The sequence below is a fragment of the Phyllostomus discolor genome, chromosome 3 (genome assembly GCF_004126475.2).
Source record: "Phyllostomus discolor isolate MPI-MPIP mPhyDis1 chromosome 3, mPhyDis1.pri.v3, whole genome shotgun sequence".
Lineage (NCBI taxonomy): Eukaryota > Metazoa > Chordata > Mammalia > Chiroptera > Phyllostomidae > Phyllostomus > Phyllostomus discolor.
In genome coordinates this window covers 209880084-209896681 of record NC_040905.2, presented here as the reverse complement: position 1 = coordinate 209896681, position 16598 = coordinate 209880084, and positions in this window count along the sequence as shown.

Genomic DNA, 16598 nt, shown 5'->3' with positions numbered 1-16598 from the left:
CCACAGCATATACAACACTAAGAGAGACCCCTAATGTAAGGCATGGACTCGGGGTGATAATTATGTGTTAATATAGGTTCATCAATTGTAATAAATGTATCGCTGTGATGGGGGATGTTGATAATGGGGGGGAGCTGTGCATGTGTGGGAACGGGGGCTGTGTGGAAAATCTCAATACATTAAAAGAATTGAAACCTCGCAGAGTGTGTTTCCTGGACAGAAGGGAATCGACGTAGAAATGAATAACAGAAAAACCTCCGAGCACTTGGAAACTGAACAACGAGCTTTTAAATCACCTACAGATCAAAGAAGGAGTCTCAAAGGAAATTGGAAAAAACATAGATCTACATGAAAACAAAAACACATCTCAAAATTCATGCAATGTGGCTAAAGCAGTGTGATGAGGGAAATTCATAGCCGTAAATGCTTATGTTAGAAAGCCTCAGATCACTCAGCTAATCTCTCACCTTTAAAAACTAGACTTTAGAAGTAATTTTATGTGAATGAAATATCCCATCTACAAAGTATGAGCTTTAAATCCAGTTTTGATCTAATAACATACCGGTAAAAAAAATATATACTTAATAAAATTAGAAAAAGAAGAGCAAAACAAACCCAAAACCAACAAGGAGAAAAAAATAATAATACAAAAGCAAAAATCCATAAAATTAAAATCAGAGAAACAATAGAGAAAATCATAGAAACAGAAATCTGGTTCTTTGAAATGAACAGTAAAATCGAGAAACCTTAGCACGATTGGCCAGTGGAAAAAAAAAAAGAGAAAAAACACGAATCACCAATATCAGGAGTGGAATGGGGGTGCACTGCAGACACTGAAGGCATCAAAAGGGTGACAAGGGCAGGTTGTGAACAGCTGCACACACACAGATCTGACTACTTAGATGAAAAGAACCAGTTGCTCGGAAAGCACGAACTATCACAGTGCACCCAGTCCGAAACAAATCACTGAGTAATGGTGTAACTGTTCAAGAAATCGAGTTCATAAGAAGAGGAGGGGACACTTCCAATTCATTGCATGAGAGCATTATTGTCAAAACCAGGTAAAGACCTTACAAAAAAAGAAAAATATTGCCCTGGCTGGCATAGCTCAGTGGATTGAGCGCAGGCTGCGAACCAAAGCATCGCAGGTTCCATTCCCAGTCAGGGTACATGCCTGGGTTGCAGGCCACGGCCCCCAGCAACCGCACATTGATGTTCCTCTCTTTCTCTTTCTCTTTCCCTTCCCTCTCTAAAAATAAATTAATAAATTAAATATTTAAATTAAAAAAAAAGAAAAAAGGAACACATGGACCAACATTGCTAACAAGTACAGATACAAAAATCCTTAGCAAAGCATTACCAAACAAATGTGGCAATATATAGCAAGAGTTACATGTTGTGATGAAGTGGGACTGATTCCAGGCACGTACGGCTGGTTCAACATCTGAAACCAATCAGTGTAATTCCCCATATCACAGTCTAAAGAAGAAAAAATCAAATGATCATATTAACCTGTTCAAGAAAATCATTTGACACAATTCAGCAGCTAGTCATGGAAAAACTCTAAGAAAACGAGGAGCAGAGGGGAACTTCCCCCACCTGATAAAGAACACCCACAAAAACCCTGTAACTAACACACTTAATGGTGAAAGATGGACTAGCTTCCCCAAGACTGGGACAAGGTGAGGGTACCTGCTCTCGACAATCCATGTTCAGTGCCGGGAGTTCTAGCAGGAGCAACAAGGTAAGAAGAGGAAATGAAAGACATGCAGATCAAAAAAAAAAAAAAAACAAAAATTTCTCTCTTTGAAGACTAGATGACTGTCTATGTAGAAAAATCATAAGAAAGCTACCCAAAGAAAAAATCTCCCAGAGCTAACAAGTGACTTCATCGGGTCTAGGACACAAAAATCAATTGCATGTCTATATATTAGCAATGAATACATGAAAACAAATTTTAAGTGTAATAGCATGTATCATTGCTCAAAAAAATAAAATACTCAGGTAGAAATAACAAAGCATGTACAGGATTCATGTGTGGAAAACCACAAAATACTAATAAAAAAATTTTAAATATCTAAATAAAATAAATGGAGAGAGATTCCATGTTCATGGATTGGAAGAATCAGCAGAGTAAAAAACGTCAGTGCCCCTCCAGTTCATATCTAAGTTTAAGGTAATTCCTATCAAAACCCTAGCAAGATATTTTTTAGGCGTAGACAATATTATTCTAAAATGTATATGGGAAATCAAAAGAATCAGGGTATCTAAAACACATTTGAAAAAGAACGATAAACTAGGGGGAGTCACTCTGCCCGAGTTTAAAACATTACGCCGCGGGAGTGGTCTCGGCTGGGTGGCATTAGAGGGGAGACTCACAGACCAACGGGGCAGATTAGCGGGCCAGACAAAGGCCCGTGCAAACACGTCCGAGTGGGTTTTCACGCAGGGGCAGAATCATCCAGTGGAGGAAGGACAGCCTTTCCCACCAGTGGTGCTGGGACAGCTGGACATCTATTTTTAAAAAATGGAATCTGAAACTAAGCCTCACACCTTATACAAAAATTAACTCAGGACGGATCGCAGGCTTCAATGTAAAAGTATAAAACTTTCAGAGAAAATTGTGGGAGAAAATCTTCAGCATCTAGGGCTAGGCAAGAGTTCTTAGACTTAACAGAAAAGGCATAACACATAATAGAAAAAAAATAGTACACTGGATTTCATCAAAACGTAACATGTTTGCTCTGCCGAGGACTCTGTTAAGAAAATAAAAAGATAAGCTACAGACTTCGCAAAGCCCCTCCCTAACAAAGAACCTGCATCTAGATTATATAAAGAATTCTCAAACCACAAGCAATCCGGTTAGAAAATGGGCAAAGCACACGGAAGATGCTTCACTGAAGGAGGCACACGGGTGGCGAAGAGACACATAAAAAGATGTTCGACACCACTGGCCTTTAGGAACATGTAAATTCAGGCCACGATGAGACACCAGCATGCACCTATCAGAACAGCTAAACATTTTTTTAAACGTACTGACGACATCAGATGCTGGCGCGGATGCAGAGAAATTGGGTCCTTCGTGCATTTCTTTGGGAATAAAAAATAGCACGAGCTATTTTTTAGCACTCTGCAAAACAGTTTGATCGTTTCTCAAACACCTGAACACACAGTTACCGTATGAGCCAGTGATTAAGCTTCTTGGCATTGGTTCCAGAGAAATGAAAACTTCCCTCCACACTGACACCTGCACATCAATGTGTGTTCACAGCAGCTTCATCTGTAACAGCCCCAAACTGGAAACAGCGGCAACCCCATCAGCAGGCCGGTGGTTAACAAGCCGTGGAACTGGACCCGGCAGCAAAAAGGAGCGGACTCTGATGCACGCGACGTGCACAGATCTCAGGGGTATCGCACAGAGGAGAGAGGCCATTCTGCAAAGAGCACGTGCTGTGTGATTTCAGTGGCATAACATTATTTAAGTGACAAAAGCATAAACACAGACAGTAGGTGAGTGGTTCCCAGGGGAGAGCGGCCCAGGGTAGGGATTATAAAAAGGCAGCATGAGGGAGATCGTTGTGGCGTTTGGACGTCCTGTGTCTTGATTTCTATGGTAGCTGCAGGCTTCTACGCAGGCGATAAAACAGCACAGAACTGTACACACGCTCCTGCCAACATCGGTCTCCCGGTGTTGCTGTCTGCTCCACCACGTAAGACACAATCACTAGGGGGCAGCAGCCGCAGGGCAGGGAGGGGGCGTGATCTCTCTAGCTCCCTTTGGAACAGTCTGTGAAGCTGTGACTCTTTCAAAATAAAAAATATTGTCTTTCTTCTAAAGAGGAAGGGGAAAAAAACACACCAACCCAAGAATTTTATATCCAGCCAAGATATCCTTTAGGAATGATGGTAAAGTAGTTATTTGCAGATTTCACTTTTTTTTTTTTAACGAAGAGATGTTTTCACCAGGCAACTTGGCCTGCAAGCAATGCCAAAAGGGAAAGGGTTCGAGATGGAAATCCAGATCTTCAAGAAGGGCGTAAGAAATGATAATGTCTGGGTGGACAGAAAAGATCCTTTTTTCCTCTTAACTTCTGTAAAACATATAGGACTATCCAAAGCAAAACCCACATGCGTATACACAGGAGAATGATACCGTGAAGGGTGGCGGGGGCGGGCGGAGCTGCGGGACCTGCACCATCGCGAGGACTCGACGTTTCATGTGAAGCGGCTCCGTACAAACCCCAGCCGAACAGTCGGAGATGCAGGAATGTGTGTTTGAGCCCCCTACGCAGCCACAACAGCAGTAAGACGGCCCAGAGGAGGCAGGAGAGGAGGTACTAGGGCCCAAAGTGCAGGAGGCACGTTACATACAGAAACACAGGTCGGAAGTACATAGTTGGACAGACGAAGAGACACAGGACAACAGCGAGGCCAGGGAGCTCGGTCCCGGACTCTCCCATGACTCTCTCTCTGACTTCACTCCTAGCTCTGCCTGAGGCCCCCTCCCGGGGAGGTCCTGCTGAGACACCAAGTAGGGTGGGAGCCACGGGGTGCTGGGTGCTACAGCTGCAGCTGCATGACCCAGCTCTGCCTGTGGCCAGGCTGGGCCTTCCTGTCACCCCTGTCTGCCCGCCCGGGAACCGCGGCCTGGGTTTGGCCCCTGCACAGGGTGCTCAGCGAGGAGCGGCAGGGTCTGCGGGTCCCTGCGGGTTCGTTGCTTCTGGAGGCGGTCCTTGTCCTGGCGCAGAGGGATTCAGGCAGGGATTTACAGAGCCCTACTGTGTGCCAGGCCTGTGCCAGGCCCTGGGGATATGTCAGCGAACAAAACAAATCAGACCCTGGCCTGGAGGGACTCACATTGAGATGGGTTGAGGAGGGGAGACAGCAAAGAGCAAGCATTTAAAATAGAAATGGTAACGTTTATCAGGAGGAGATGAGTGCTGTGGGGAAAGCAAGTGGGGCGTGCAGGGCTGGGGCGTGCAGGGCTGGGGTGTGCAGGGCTGGGGCCAGCAGGGCCGGGGCGTGCAGGGCCGGGGTGTGCAGGGCCGGGGCGTGCAGGGCTGGGGCGTGCATGGCTGGGGCGTGCATGGCTGGGGTGTGCAGGGCTGGGGCCAGCAGGGCTGGAGCCAGCAGGGTTGGGGCTGGGTAGGTTGCTCTGAGTAGACCTCACGAAGAGGTGAGGTTTGAAATTCACGAAGACTTGAAGGAGTAGGGGGAGGGAGCCACCCTGATACTGGGGAAGGATCCAAGCAGAAGGAACACAGGGAGGCCTGGAAGGTGCCGGGAACAGCCTGGGGCCGAGGGGGCATCTTCAGGCCACCTGGTCTCAGGGGAGGGTGAGCGTCACTGAGATACGCCCACCACTCGGGCCCCCAGAGGCCAAGCCCCGGCTTTCTCCCTTGACTGTCAGAGGCAGGCAACCCAGCGGGTGACCCTCTGGCCCTGCCCTTCCTAAAGCCCAGCACCCACCGCCATGCCCACCGTGTGGGACTCACCCTCTAGGCACACCCCCTAATGGACATGGAAAATGCTCACTCCAGGTCCTTGGACACATTTGCTCCCAAACCCTCCTTCGGGGCCTCTCACGAACCCAGAGTTGTGGCCAGGCCCCCCCACACCCATCCCCACTCCCGGCAGGGCCCAGCCTGGCTCCTTGTCCGTGACCTTGGAGTCCCCCACTTTCCTCGCTTGCTGATGGACCCGTGTCCCTCCAGGGGCCCCCTCCCAGCACACCTCCAGCGCCCGCCTCATCCCATGCCCCCCTCGGCTGGGATTAGCCAGGCCCATGAAGGAGCGTCCCTGGGATACAGGTGTTTAATATTCCAAATAAAATCCCAGCAGCCCCCGAGAACCACCTCAACTGCTGGAACGCCCACGGGACTCGGGATTAGAGGCCCCACAGCACGTGCGAAATGGGGGGATCTTATGTAGCGCTTAGGATTCTTGCTTGTCGGTGTGGTGGGGAGGGGCTGCCCAAACATGTATTTAAACCAAGTAACTTAATCCACCGTGTTCAAGGCTGACACCGCCCTAGGAAAAGGGTATTTGCATACACTAATCTGCTAGCAGCCACAAGGAAGGATGTGTGTTGAGGGGAGAGCCGGCGACCTGGCCTTGGAGGGTCCCGGAGAAATCACCAGGTGGGTGGTGTTCCCCTTCTGCTCTCGCCCGTCTCCCAGCCACCCACCCACCCACCCACCTGGCCGGCCAGACTGCCGGGCCGGGGCCTGCACCCTGAACCCCCCGCCCCCGGGCCTGCTGTTTTCCTGCTGAAGTAACAAATGGACGAACCTGCCCACTGCAGAAATGGTGCTTCAAACAAACATGTGGGTTTGACGGCTCAGCCCGCCACTCTCCTTTCTCAGCAGATCCTGGCGAGCGAGATGAGAGGCCTGCGCTGGCTGGGGAGACACTAACAGGAGCCTGAGAGAACGTGGGGCGGTGGGGGGAGGCGTGAGGACCCCCGAGTCCTGTACATTCCTTCGGGAAACGGCTCTGAGGTGGCCGGGAGCAGAAGGACACAGCGGAGGGGCAGGGTTCCCTGAGGGTTCTGCACAGGCTTGGGCCTGGGAGGCGGGAAGAGCTCGGGGTGAGTGACAGTGACCACGGGCCTGGGGTCCAGGATGGGTGGGCGCCAGGACAGCAGGCAGCGTTCTGGCCTCGGGGGCCTTGGGGAGTTGGCCTGTTTTCTGAGCGCAGGTGAGGGGCGGTGGGGACGGTTTGGGAGGTGGAGCCACCCTTCTGGAGCGAGGCCAGCCGCTCTTCCCCAACCAGGTGATCGTGTGAGGACATGTGAGGGCCCCACCCCCAGACGGCAGCCCACGCAGCCTAATCACTCACACGCACTCGCTCTCACTCATGCACACGCACGCTCGCACACGTCCACACATGCACACCTGTAGCCGGCCCCAAGGCAGGAGGGAGCCTCCAGCCTCGGCAAGAAGGCAGGTCCGTGGGAGGCCCAGCCGCTGCTGCCCTTGACCGTGCCCCAGGCCCGCTGGAGAGGCCGGTTTCCCTTCTCAGCGGCTCCAGGGAAGGAGCTGAAGACTGAGACCCACCTGCAAAGGTGCCGAGGGCTCCTCAGGGTGCGAGGCTCTGGGCTTCACCCCAGCAGGCCCCCCAGGGGAGAGGCGGCCGAGGCCTGTCCTCCTCACCCTCCGCAGCAGCAGCAGCAGCAGCAGCAGCTGGCACCTCTTGGGAAGCTGGGGTGGCCAAGTTCATTTCACTCCCTCTGGAGAGATGGCGAAACCTAGGAAGGGGCTTCCCCAAGGTCACTGAGTTCAGAAGTGGTGGGGGCCGGATCCGAACCGCTGCCCCATCTGAGTGCCCAGCGGTGGTGCCCCCTCCCCAGGCATCCGACCCCTCCCTGCCCCCTGGGGAACTGAAGCTCAGCGGAATCCCACGTGTCCCAGGCCTCCGCCACTGACAATTCCTGAGCAGGGCTTCTCCTTGGCCCCAGGCTTTCCTGGGGAGCAAGAGGCAGAGGCGAGACCGTCGGTGGCAGCAGTTAACCTGGGAGAGGAGGTGGCCCCCAGGGGCGCACAGTGTGCTCACCGTAAGTGAGCCACTCACGACTGAATCTTCATGGAAGCAGCCCGGGCCTCTGCAGCCCCAGCGCACGTCTCGCCAGGCGGGAAGCACCGGGGTGGAGCCCCCCTGGGCCTGGCTGCAGAAGGGTCTGCTGCTGGCTCCCGGCTGTGTGACCTGGGGCCAGGTATGCCCCTCTCTGAACCTCAGGTACCCCGCCAAAGGTGTAAATGAGAATGGCTCCCCCGCAGGGCTGTGGTGAGAGCTGACCTGTAAGAACCCGGCAAAGCTCCAAGTATGGTAGGTGATTGGGAAGTCAGAGCTGTTTTACAGTCATTGAAAAGTACCTCTTGAGCCCTGGCTGGCGTAGCTCAGTGGATTGAGCTCAGGCTGCAAACCAAAGCACCGCAGGTTCGATTCCCAGTCAGGGTACATGCCTGGGTTGCAGGCCATAGCCCTCAGCAACTGCACATTGCTGTTTCTCTCTCTCTCTTTCTCCCTTCCTTCCCTCTCTAAAAATAATATAAATAAAATATTTTTAAAAAAAGAAAAGAAAAATACCTCTTGAATCAAATAGCTTGCATGTCAGTCTTCTCCCTAATTCGCACTGGTCTTCACAGAAATCAGTGAGAGTTCCACACACAGTTCTCCCCCCTGGCTCGGGGCCGGTCCCCCGGCTTGTCCCATCAGTGGGTATTTATTTATCTAGGCCCCCTGTGCCCGCTCAGGCCCCCTGCTGAGGGTGGGCACACAGCGCGAGGCCCAGACAGACAGGCAGACAGGATTCCGCCTGCAGGACTCACGGCCTAGCTATTGAGAGTGCCTGGCAAGGGGACAAAGACAGGTGGGAGGAGGCCAGATAAAATACAAGATGCCAAGTTAGATTTGAACTTGAGATAAACACCCAGTGTTTTAGTATAAGTATATCCCATTCGATATGTGGGATATACTTATACTCAAGTTATTTCTTAGCTGAAATCCACATCTAACTGGGTGTGCTGTGTTTTTATTTTACTTTTTATTGCTAAATCTGGCAACCCGACAGAGCAGGCTTTTCAGCTTTTAGCAGTGCGCCCGCACCTTCCCCAGAAGTCTCCCTCCTGAACAGCCAGACCTGTGGGCTCGGGGGGAAACAGAGGGACAAGACCACGAGGTGAGCACGTCGGCCCCTCGCCTAGGCGACTTTTCAAGGCCTGAAGCACGGGAAGGAAGAGAAAGCCATTACACTCCAGGAGGAGGAGGCAGGGAACCCAGGTGAGGCAAGGCAGAGGGACCCGGGCTTCCGAGAAGAGAGCACGGGCCAGGAGGGAAGAGCATGGTGGGCTTCATGGAGGAGGCAGAATTGAGTCTTGAAGCACAAGCACAGGGTAGCCGGACAGAGAGGGGCTGCTGAAGGACCCCAGTTTGGGGAGGGGAGAGTCTCCCCTCCTGGTAACCCAGGGGGCAGGCCCCGGGGCATTGTCTCCCGCCCCAGACGCCACCTCTCCCAAAGGCCGTTGGCACGCGGGAGACACGCACAGAGATGCCGAGGGAAAGTATACGACACAAAGCAGACGGGGAAGGTGGGGCTGCAGGCGTTGACCTGGGCCATCGGACCCGGCATACAGTCGGCATTCAATAAATGTGCGAGTGGCCCGTCTGATGCCATGTAGGCCCACGGGAGACCCCTGCAGAATGGAGTGGAGTAAGGGGCGTCAGATCCGGTGCAGGTGGGGTCCTCGGGTGCCAGGCCCACCCAGTGACCTTGAGTGACTGCTCCCTCCAGGCTCCTGGGTGCCTTTGTGTCCCCAGCCCCTCCCGGCCACAACACACCCCCATCTCTCCATTCCTTCCCCTCCCAGATGACAAGGCCCAGGTAACCAGAAGGGGCGCCACAATCTCCAGTCCCCTCATTGGGTGAGGTGAAGTTGGGCCTATTTCCTGACTCACTGGCTGTGTGACCTTAGGTAGGTCACTTGCCTTCTCTGAGCCTCAGCTTCCTCACCCACTTGGAGGGCCATGCAGACAGGGTCGGTGGGGAAGGGGTTCCCAGAAGATGCACTCAGCAAAGACCCGGCACCGAGCGCCCACGGTCAGATTCGGTGCCGCCCTGTGCCAGGCTGCTCTCTGGGCGCTGCGGGAGACGGATGGACATTTTCATGTCATGCCCGTTTGCCTTGGCCTTGCTTCCTCCCTCCAAGGGCTGAAGCGGCTCCCGAGGGTGAGGGGAGCACGGCCGCTGCCCCTCATCCCAGCCAGCACCACGGCAGCCGTTCTCACCGCGCGGTCCCAGGCCGGCAGCACCGGCGCTGCCCAGGGTCTCGCCGTGAGCCAGACCCTCTCAGGCGCAGCCCGAAACCCGTGCGTTAACAAGGCCCCAGCGAGTCTGAGGCACGTACAGGTCCTGGGGGAGCACAGGCCTCTTACCCCCACCCCTCCCCGACTCCTAGCGCAGTGTCTGTCTGTCTGTCCCCCTGACACAGTGTCTGTCTGTCCCCCTGAAGCCCCACCGGCTCGGTGCAGAACGCTGGACAGCAGCCCTGCCTGCAGCCTCCACGCACCAGCCCACAATCTGGGGGCCGAGGTTCCTCAACGTCTGGCCCCAGGGTGCCCGCACCAGGACCACGGGGAGCTTAATGAAATGTGAGCCCCCAGGTCCCACCCAGACCTGCTGAGTGACTCCCTAAGGGGGGCCCAGGAATCTGCATTGACCTCCTCCCTCCCTGCTCCTAAGGCGGCCAGCGGTCCCCTAACGGAGCAGAAAGAAGGTGACCCGTGCAGAGAAAGCCAGCCCTGGGCCAGGTGGAGGGAGGGGGGGAACCAGGCTTCAGCCGTGAAGGAGGGCTTCTGGAAGCTTCCCAGACTCAGCATAAACAGCAGCTCCTGGCAGGAGGGGTCTGGGAGCTCGGGCCACGGCAGTGCACCGGCAGTTGGACGTTACTTGGGGGAGCCAAGGGCAGCTGCACTCCGGGGACCTGAAGCTGTGTGGCTCCGGCCCGGGTCGCCCATCCCTCCACCCCTCAGGTAATTCCAATGCCTTTGCTTCCGCCAGGGACAGGTTGGTGGGCTTCAGAGACGCCACGCCTCAAGACTCCTGGGGGCAGGCAGGAGCCGGTGGGCGGCAGCTCCTGGGGCCCCTTTGGGTGGAGGGTGGCGTGGCCCCTGGCAGACAGTCCACCATGCCCTGGGGACACCGTGAGAGGGAGAGAACCCCTCACGGTCGCCCCCCTGCCCCCGCACCTGGGCCCTCCCGAGTTGGGACAGGCAGGGGAGAGGCCACCGGGAGACCCCCAGCCCCAGCCCCTGACCTACAGAGGAGGCTGCCCAAGGTCCCCAGGAGAACCGTGGGCTGGGAGCTCAAGGGAGAGGGCGCAGGCAGGGGTGCGTGCTGCAGAGGAGGCCTGCCCGCAGAGAGAAAGGTCTAGAACAGTGTGGCCCTACAGGCAGCCTTCCTGATACAAGGCAGAACTTTGGGGCAAAGCTGCCGAAAAAGCCAAAATGTCTTTGAGACTGTCCCTCCACCCTGGGCTCCGTTGTGAAGGTGGGAGGGAGTGTCAAGGGGCGGGCTGCCACGGACAGGGCTGAGAGGGTGAGGAGGGGACTCCGGGGGGAGATGACAGGACCCAGGCCCCTCCTGCAAATGTGCCACGGCCTCCAGTTCCCTCTCCACTGGGGCAAACTCAACAAAAGGAATAAGGACTAAGCCCTGGCTGGCGTGGCTCAGTGGATTGAGCGCAGGCTGTGAACCAAAGTGTCGCAGGTTCGATTCCCAGTCAGGGCACATGCCTGGGTTGCCGGCCACGACCCCCAGCAACTGCACATGGACGTTTCTTTCTCTCTCTCTCTCTCTCTCTCTCTCTCTCTCTCTCTCTCTCTATCTCCCTTCCTTCCCTCTCTAAAAATAAAAATAAATAAAATATTTTTTTTAAAAAGGAATAAGGACTGTGTCTCCCGGGCAAGGAGTGACAAGGAGCAGAACTCCACCGCACAGGTCCATGTGGCCCCGGCCTTGACCCAGCCAGCCCTCCCCGTACCGCTTCCACAACATTTTGTTCTGTCTGTATCTCACCCATTCTATCATTTGCTTAATATTTTTCTTTAAAGGGACCCACTATTGTTACTAAATAAATGTATCTATCAGGGACTTTGCATGACTCCTGCAAGGGGAAAACTCAAGACCCCTGCCACAAATAAAAGTAAAAACAAATGACCATGAAAACAAAACAGTGTTCTTCAGCCCTCTCTGGCCACGGCTGCCGGCCAGCAGCTCCTGGTTGTCCAGGGCTGGGGAGTGAGGGCCGCTCCTCCAAACACACCGGGGGGGGGGGGGGGGGGGGGCCCGGGAGGGATGGAGAACAGGCTCACGCCCGAGGGGGCGTGGCTCTGGGTGGCTCCGGAAATCACCCGTCTCTGCGTCCCCAGGGCTACCGACCCCGCACATGGGAAACCCCCACCAAGGGGGACCCGCAGGCCACTGGAGCAGGAGATGGGGCTCCTGCAAGGTGGGGGTCGGGTCTTATGTGACGCTGGAAGGCACTGTTGTCACTCTCTGGCGAGCACCGCTGTGGCGCCCTTACAGACCAGGACACGGAACCCTGGGGTGTGAGCCTGGGCACGGTCTCCTCTGGGAGGGGGCAGACCACGCCCTCCACCCTTTGCCCCCTGCTTGGCTAGTCTATTCTCTACAAACACCCCACATTTTTTCAGGGGCTCCCTCCACGGAGGTGCCCGCCCCGCCCCACACTTCTGGTTCAGCCTCGCCCCATGCAAAGCCCGCGATGCCTGGGATACGAAGATGAAGTTGGTGTAGGTGACAGCGATCACCATCATGGAATGTCACGTGCAGACAAATACTGGCAGGTTTTAAACGTGTCAGACGATTTCAAGTAAAGAAACTTAAAACTGAACATCTCTGTGCATTAAGTCAGCCTAGCCTGCGGATTGCAACAGATCCCTGCCACTCTGTTCCGCTCCTGGCTCCGAGTCACCGTCCGAAGAGCGAAGCGAGGCTGTGACGATCGGGGTAGCGCGCGCTGATGGGCACTGCGTCCCGCACAGGCTCAGAGTCCGAATCCCTGCGCCTGGACTCGCAGGCCCGGACAAGGGGACTCCCCTTCCTCAAAGCACCGGTGAGGAGCCCGAGGGACCTACTCAGGCTCCAGCTGTCCCTGCGGTCCTCTGGTTTTCTGGGGCGCGGTTGGCAGCGGGGCGTGGCCGCCACGGGCAGAGCTTCCGCTCACTCGGCCACGCCCACAGGGTGCAGGAGGCGAAGGGAATGCCCCGGGAAGGTGACCGGGACAGCGCGAGGAGATTCACAAGGGTTCATGTGGACCTGAGGCACCCCCTCTGCTGAGGGGAGTTGGCCACCAGAAGGAACAGCTAGCTGCTGAGGCTGCACGCCTGGTGCCCGCCCCAGCCAGGTCAGCGGGAGGCCGTGCTGGCCCCAGGGCAGGGCAAGAGCCTCCCAGGGAAGGTGCGGTCACCTGTCCCTCACTCATTTATCAAAGTGGTACCATCCATGACCTATGTTCCGGTCACTGCCGTGGCCAAATCCACAGCCCTGCCCTTGGGGGGCTCGGAACGGGTCAGCAGAGCAACAGAGAGGTGGGGTCAGGTGGGGCCTAGTGGGCCAGCAAGGACTTTGGATCCTCCCGCCCCGTGATAAAAGCCGCTGGAGGGTTCCCAGCCCTCGGGAGGCGATCTGACTTGCATTTTAAAAGAATGGTTTGGGCTTCAGTGTGGAGAAGAGACTGGAGGAGGAGGAGGGTGAAGAGGGCGGAGATGGTCAGTTCATGCAGGTTCAGAGGCTGTGGCTGGCCTGGGGGTGGGGGCACACCCAGGAGACCGGGAGGGGGCCAGGTTCCGGGTGTGTTGGCACCCCGTGGATGGGAGAGACAGGAGCCCAGGCCGACTCCGAGAGTTGGGACCTGAGAAAAAGGAAGCACGGAGTTCCCATGTCCCGTGGGGCAGGCTGGTTGGTGCCCAGCAGGTGGGGGACGCGACCTGGGACCAGCTAGGTGGGAGGAGCTATGCGCTGTCCCTGGGGAGGGGTCTGGGGGGCCCAGAGCGGGGCCGTTGTGCGCAGAGCGCAGGGGGCTGAGAGTGTGTGCAACCGAGACCAGAGTGTAACCCAGTGAGAAGAGAAGGAGCAGGGGGGAGAAGGTCAGAGAAAAGGGGTCAGAGGTCGCAAGGGACGGAGAATTAGGGAGTCGAGGCCACGGAGGGAGTGTGTGCCCAGACGAGAGGCCGAACGTGCGGGGTCATAACACGGGAGGCTGGGGATGGAGGCCGCCAGTGGGGGAGGGCGGTCAGCACTGGCAAAGGCGAGGTCCAGGTGTCCCCACGGCAGTAGCAGTGAGACAGGAGCTGAAGTGTCTTTGGAGGAGAGGATTTCAGAAAAATGGGATGCGACGGCGGGCGAGGGGAGGGCGAGTTCGGAGGGAGCCCAGAGCAGCCCTGCCCGCACGCGGCTTTCTGCCCTTCCGGTTCCGGGGCCGGGGGGGGGGGGGGGGGGGGGCGGCGCTGGGGGCGGGGCGTTCCTGCAGGTTGCCTGGGCTCCCATGCCAAACCAACCACCTTCTGTTCCACGAAGCAAATGCACCCCTTGCCGGGGGCTTCTGGCAAAGGCCACCTTCCAAGTTTGGGGCTTTTTTCATTGTAAAACACACATCACACAAAATGTACCGGCTACACCAAGTAAAGCAAACACTTGAGTAGTGTTGCATCTGTTCACAACGGTGTGCAGCCGCCAGCTCCTCCCCTCTTCCCAACGGTCTCCCTGAAACAGCGGCTTCCCATCCTCCCCCGCCCCACCCAGCCCCGGACCACCACCATTCTGCCGTGTCACTGTGAACCCCACGGCCCCGGGGACCTCAGAGAAGTGGACCCACGCAGTGTGTGTATAGATGCGGGTGCACAAGTGTCTCTTCAAGACCCTGCTTTCAATGCTGTACACCCAGAGCGGCACAGGTGGGTCACGTGATCCCTCTGCGTTCAGCGGGTGGGGGAAGCCCAGACCGTTCTCCTGAGCAGCTGCCCCGCTTTACCGCCCAGCAGCGCTCCGGAAGGGCTCCGATCCCTCCACGTGCTTGCCAGCGCTGGTTATCCCCTCTTTATCCCGTGGTAGTTCCACGACCACCAATGTCCTTGGTGAGGCGAAGGCATGGGGTGGGGGAAGGGGCAGCTGGAGAAGAGCAAGAAACCTGCAAGCTGGGGGGGGGGGTTGGAGGGGGGGCAGTGAGTGTGGCCGAGGTGCAGGCATGCCCTCAGAGACAGGCTGGAACTGTAGCTGGTGAGAGGGACCCTGGAGAGCCCCGGAGGCCCTGGGAGGAACCTGGGTGTCACTCAAGAGGTGGAGGGGGGGGGGGGAGGGGCTCCTGCAGGGCTCTGAGTGGAGAGTGAAGGGACCACCGCCTGGAACACAGGTCCATCCTTGGGTGCGGGCAGCAGGGGGCCGCGGGGAAGAGACGGGATGGGAAGTCAGACGTGAGAGGTGGAGACCAGGAAGGGAGGAAAGGACACTGCTGAGGGGTGCCCGCCACCGTCAGCTCGAACTATAGGGAAGCCCCGCACAGAGCCGCCCCACGCCAAGCTCGCCCTCTGCCTCGGTCCCCTCAGCTTACCTGGCCGGGTGGGTACACGGCTGCCCCAGTTTCCAGATGAGAAGACTGGGGCTCCGAGAGCCTAAGGAACTCGCCCAAGGTCTCAACGCCAGTAAACAGCAGGGCCGGGACTCAGGCTCCAGTCTGTTTCCCGTGACCCCGCAAGCATTTATCGGACGCCTGCTGTGTACCAGGCCCCGCACTGCCAAATGCATCGCTCTGAACAGCCCCTCCACACCAGCCGCAACAGTGGCCGCCCTCCGCGCTGCTGGAGGACCTGGTGCCTGAAGGTGATTCGCCAGGGTGCGAAGAACCTGGAGAACGACTGGAAACTGGCTAAACCGTGAGCGCTACCGCAGCGCGCGCAGGCAGACTCACCCCACTCAGACTTTGCCGGCCTGGGAGGGTTCTCGGCCAGCGCCGTCAAGACGAGGGCGGTCCCAGGAAATCACAGACCGCCCGCAGCCTCCCCTCCCCAGCGGACACGCCGGCGGGTTCCCAGTGGTGGGCGTCTGCACAAAGGGAGAGCGGAGGAAGGCTTCCATCCGGGCAACTGCCGTTCCTGCAGGCCGGAGCGGCCGGATTTTGCTGGCAAGTTCCTATGGGTCAGCCTAACGCAGAGTCACCAGCCATGTCACTTGTGTTCCTTTGCCCAACGTTTGGCGCGTTCCGGCCGAGTGCTGACTGTGGGGACGCCGAGAGGAACAAAACGCCTGTGGCTCCGGCCCTCCTGCAGCCGTGGCCTGCTGGGGTCGCAGGGGTATGAAACACACAGTTACAGGCGCGGTTACCAGGGTGAGGGCAGCCGTGCGGGGCAGCGGGGGCAGCCTCCCTGATGGCGTGCCGTCCAAGGGACACCCAAAGCGTGAGCAGGAGCTGCCCCAGCAAAGCGGCAGGAGGAAAGTGTCACCGACAGGAAAATGAGGGACTGGAGGACACTAAGGGAGTGGACAGAGAAGGACACCCCGGGTTCGTCAGGGTGGACACGGGCTGGCAGACAGAGGGAAGCCAGAGTGTCGCCTGTCTGGGTCTCCGAAGGTCAAGGCAAACAGGGCTTACCGTCAAGAACAGTTTAACAGGCATAGAATCTTCGAAACTCTTCCTGGTGTGTTTTCCCCTTTTGCTAATTCTGTATTTTTGTCCTTCTTCTTCTCTCTCTAGCCACCGCCGTGAAACAAACCAGAAGGCCTTTGCCCCACGAAGGACCGGTGGGTAACACCCGTACCACCGAGTAAGGGAGAAGGAGAGTCCGTCATACAGATACTTCCTGCCAGGCAGCAACGGGGAGTGGACGAGAGGTGGGGGGCAGGACGGGGGGATGGAGCAGCGTGGGAGGAGGCGGGAGGTCAGGCCGGAAGTCCTGGGCAGTAGAGGGATTTGAACAGGTTTAGGGGGTGTGAGCACATTCACGCCGGCGCCTGTGCCCCGGGGATGGGTCCCCATCGGGCCTGGCACTGCGTCCCACGTGGCGAGGCTGCAGCAGAGAGGAAG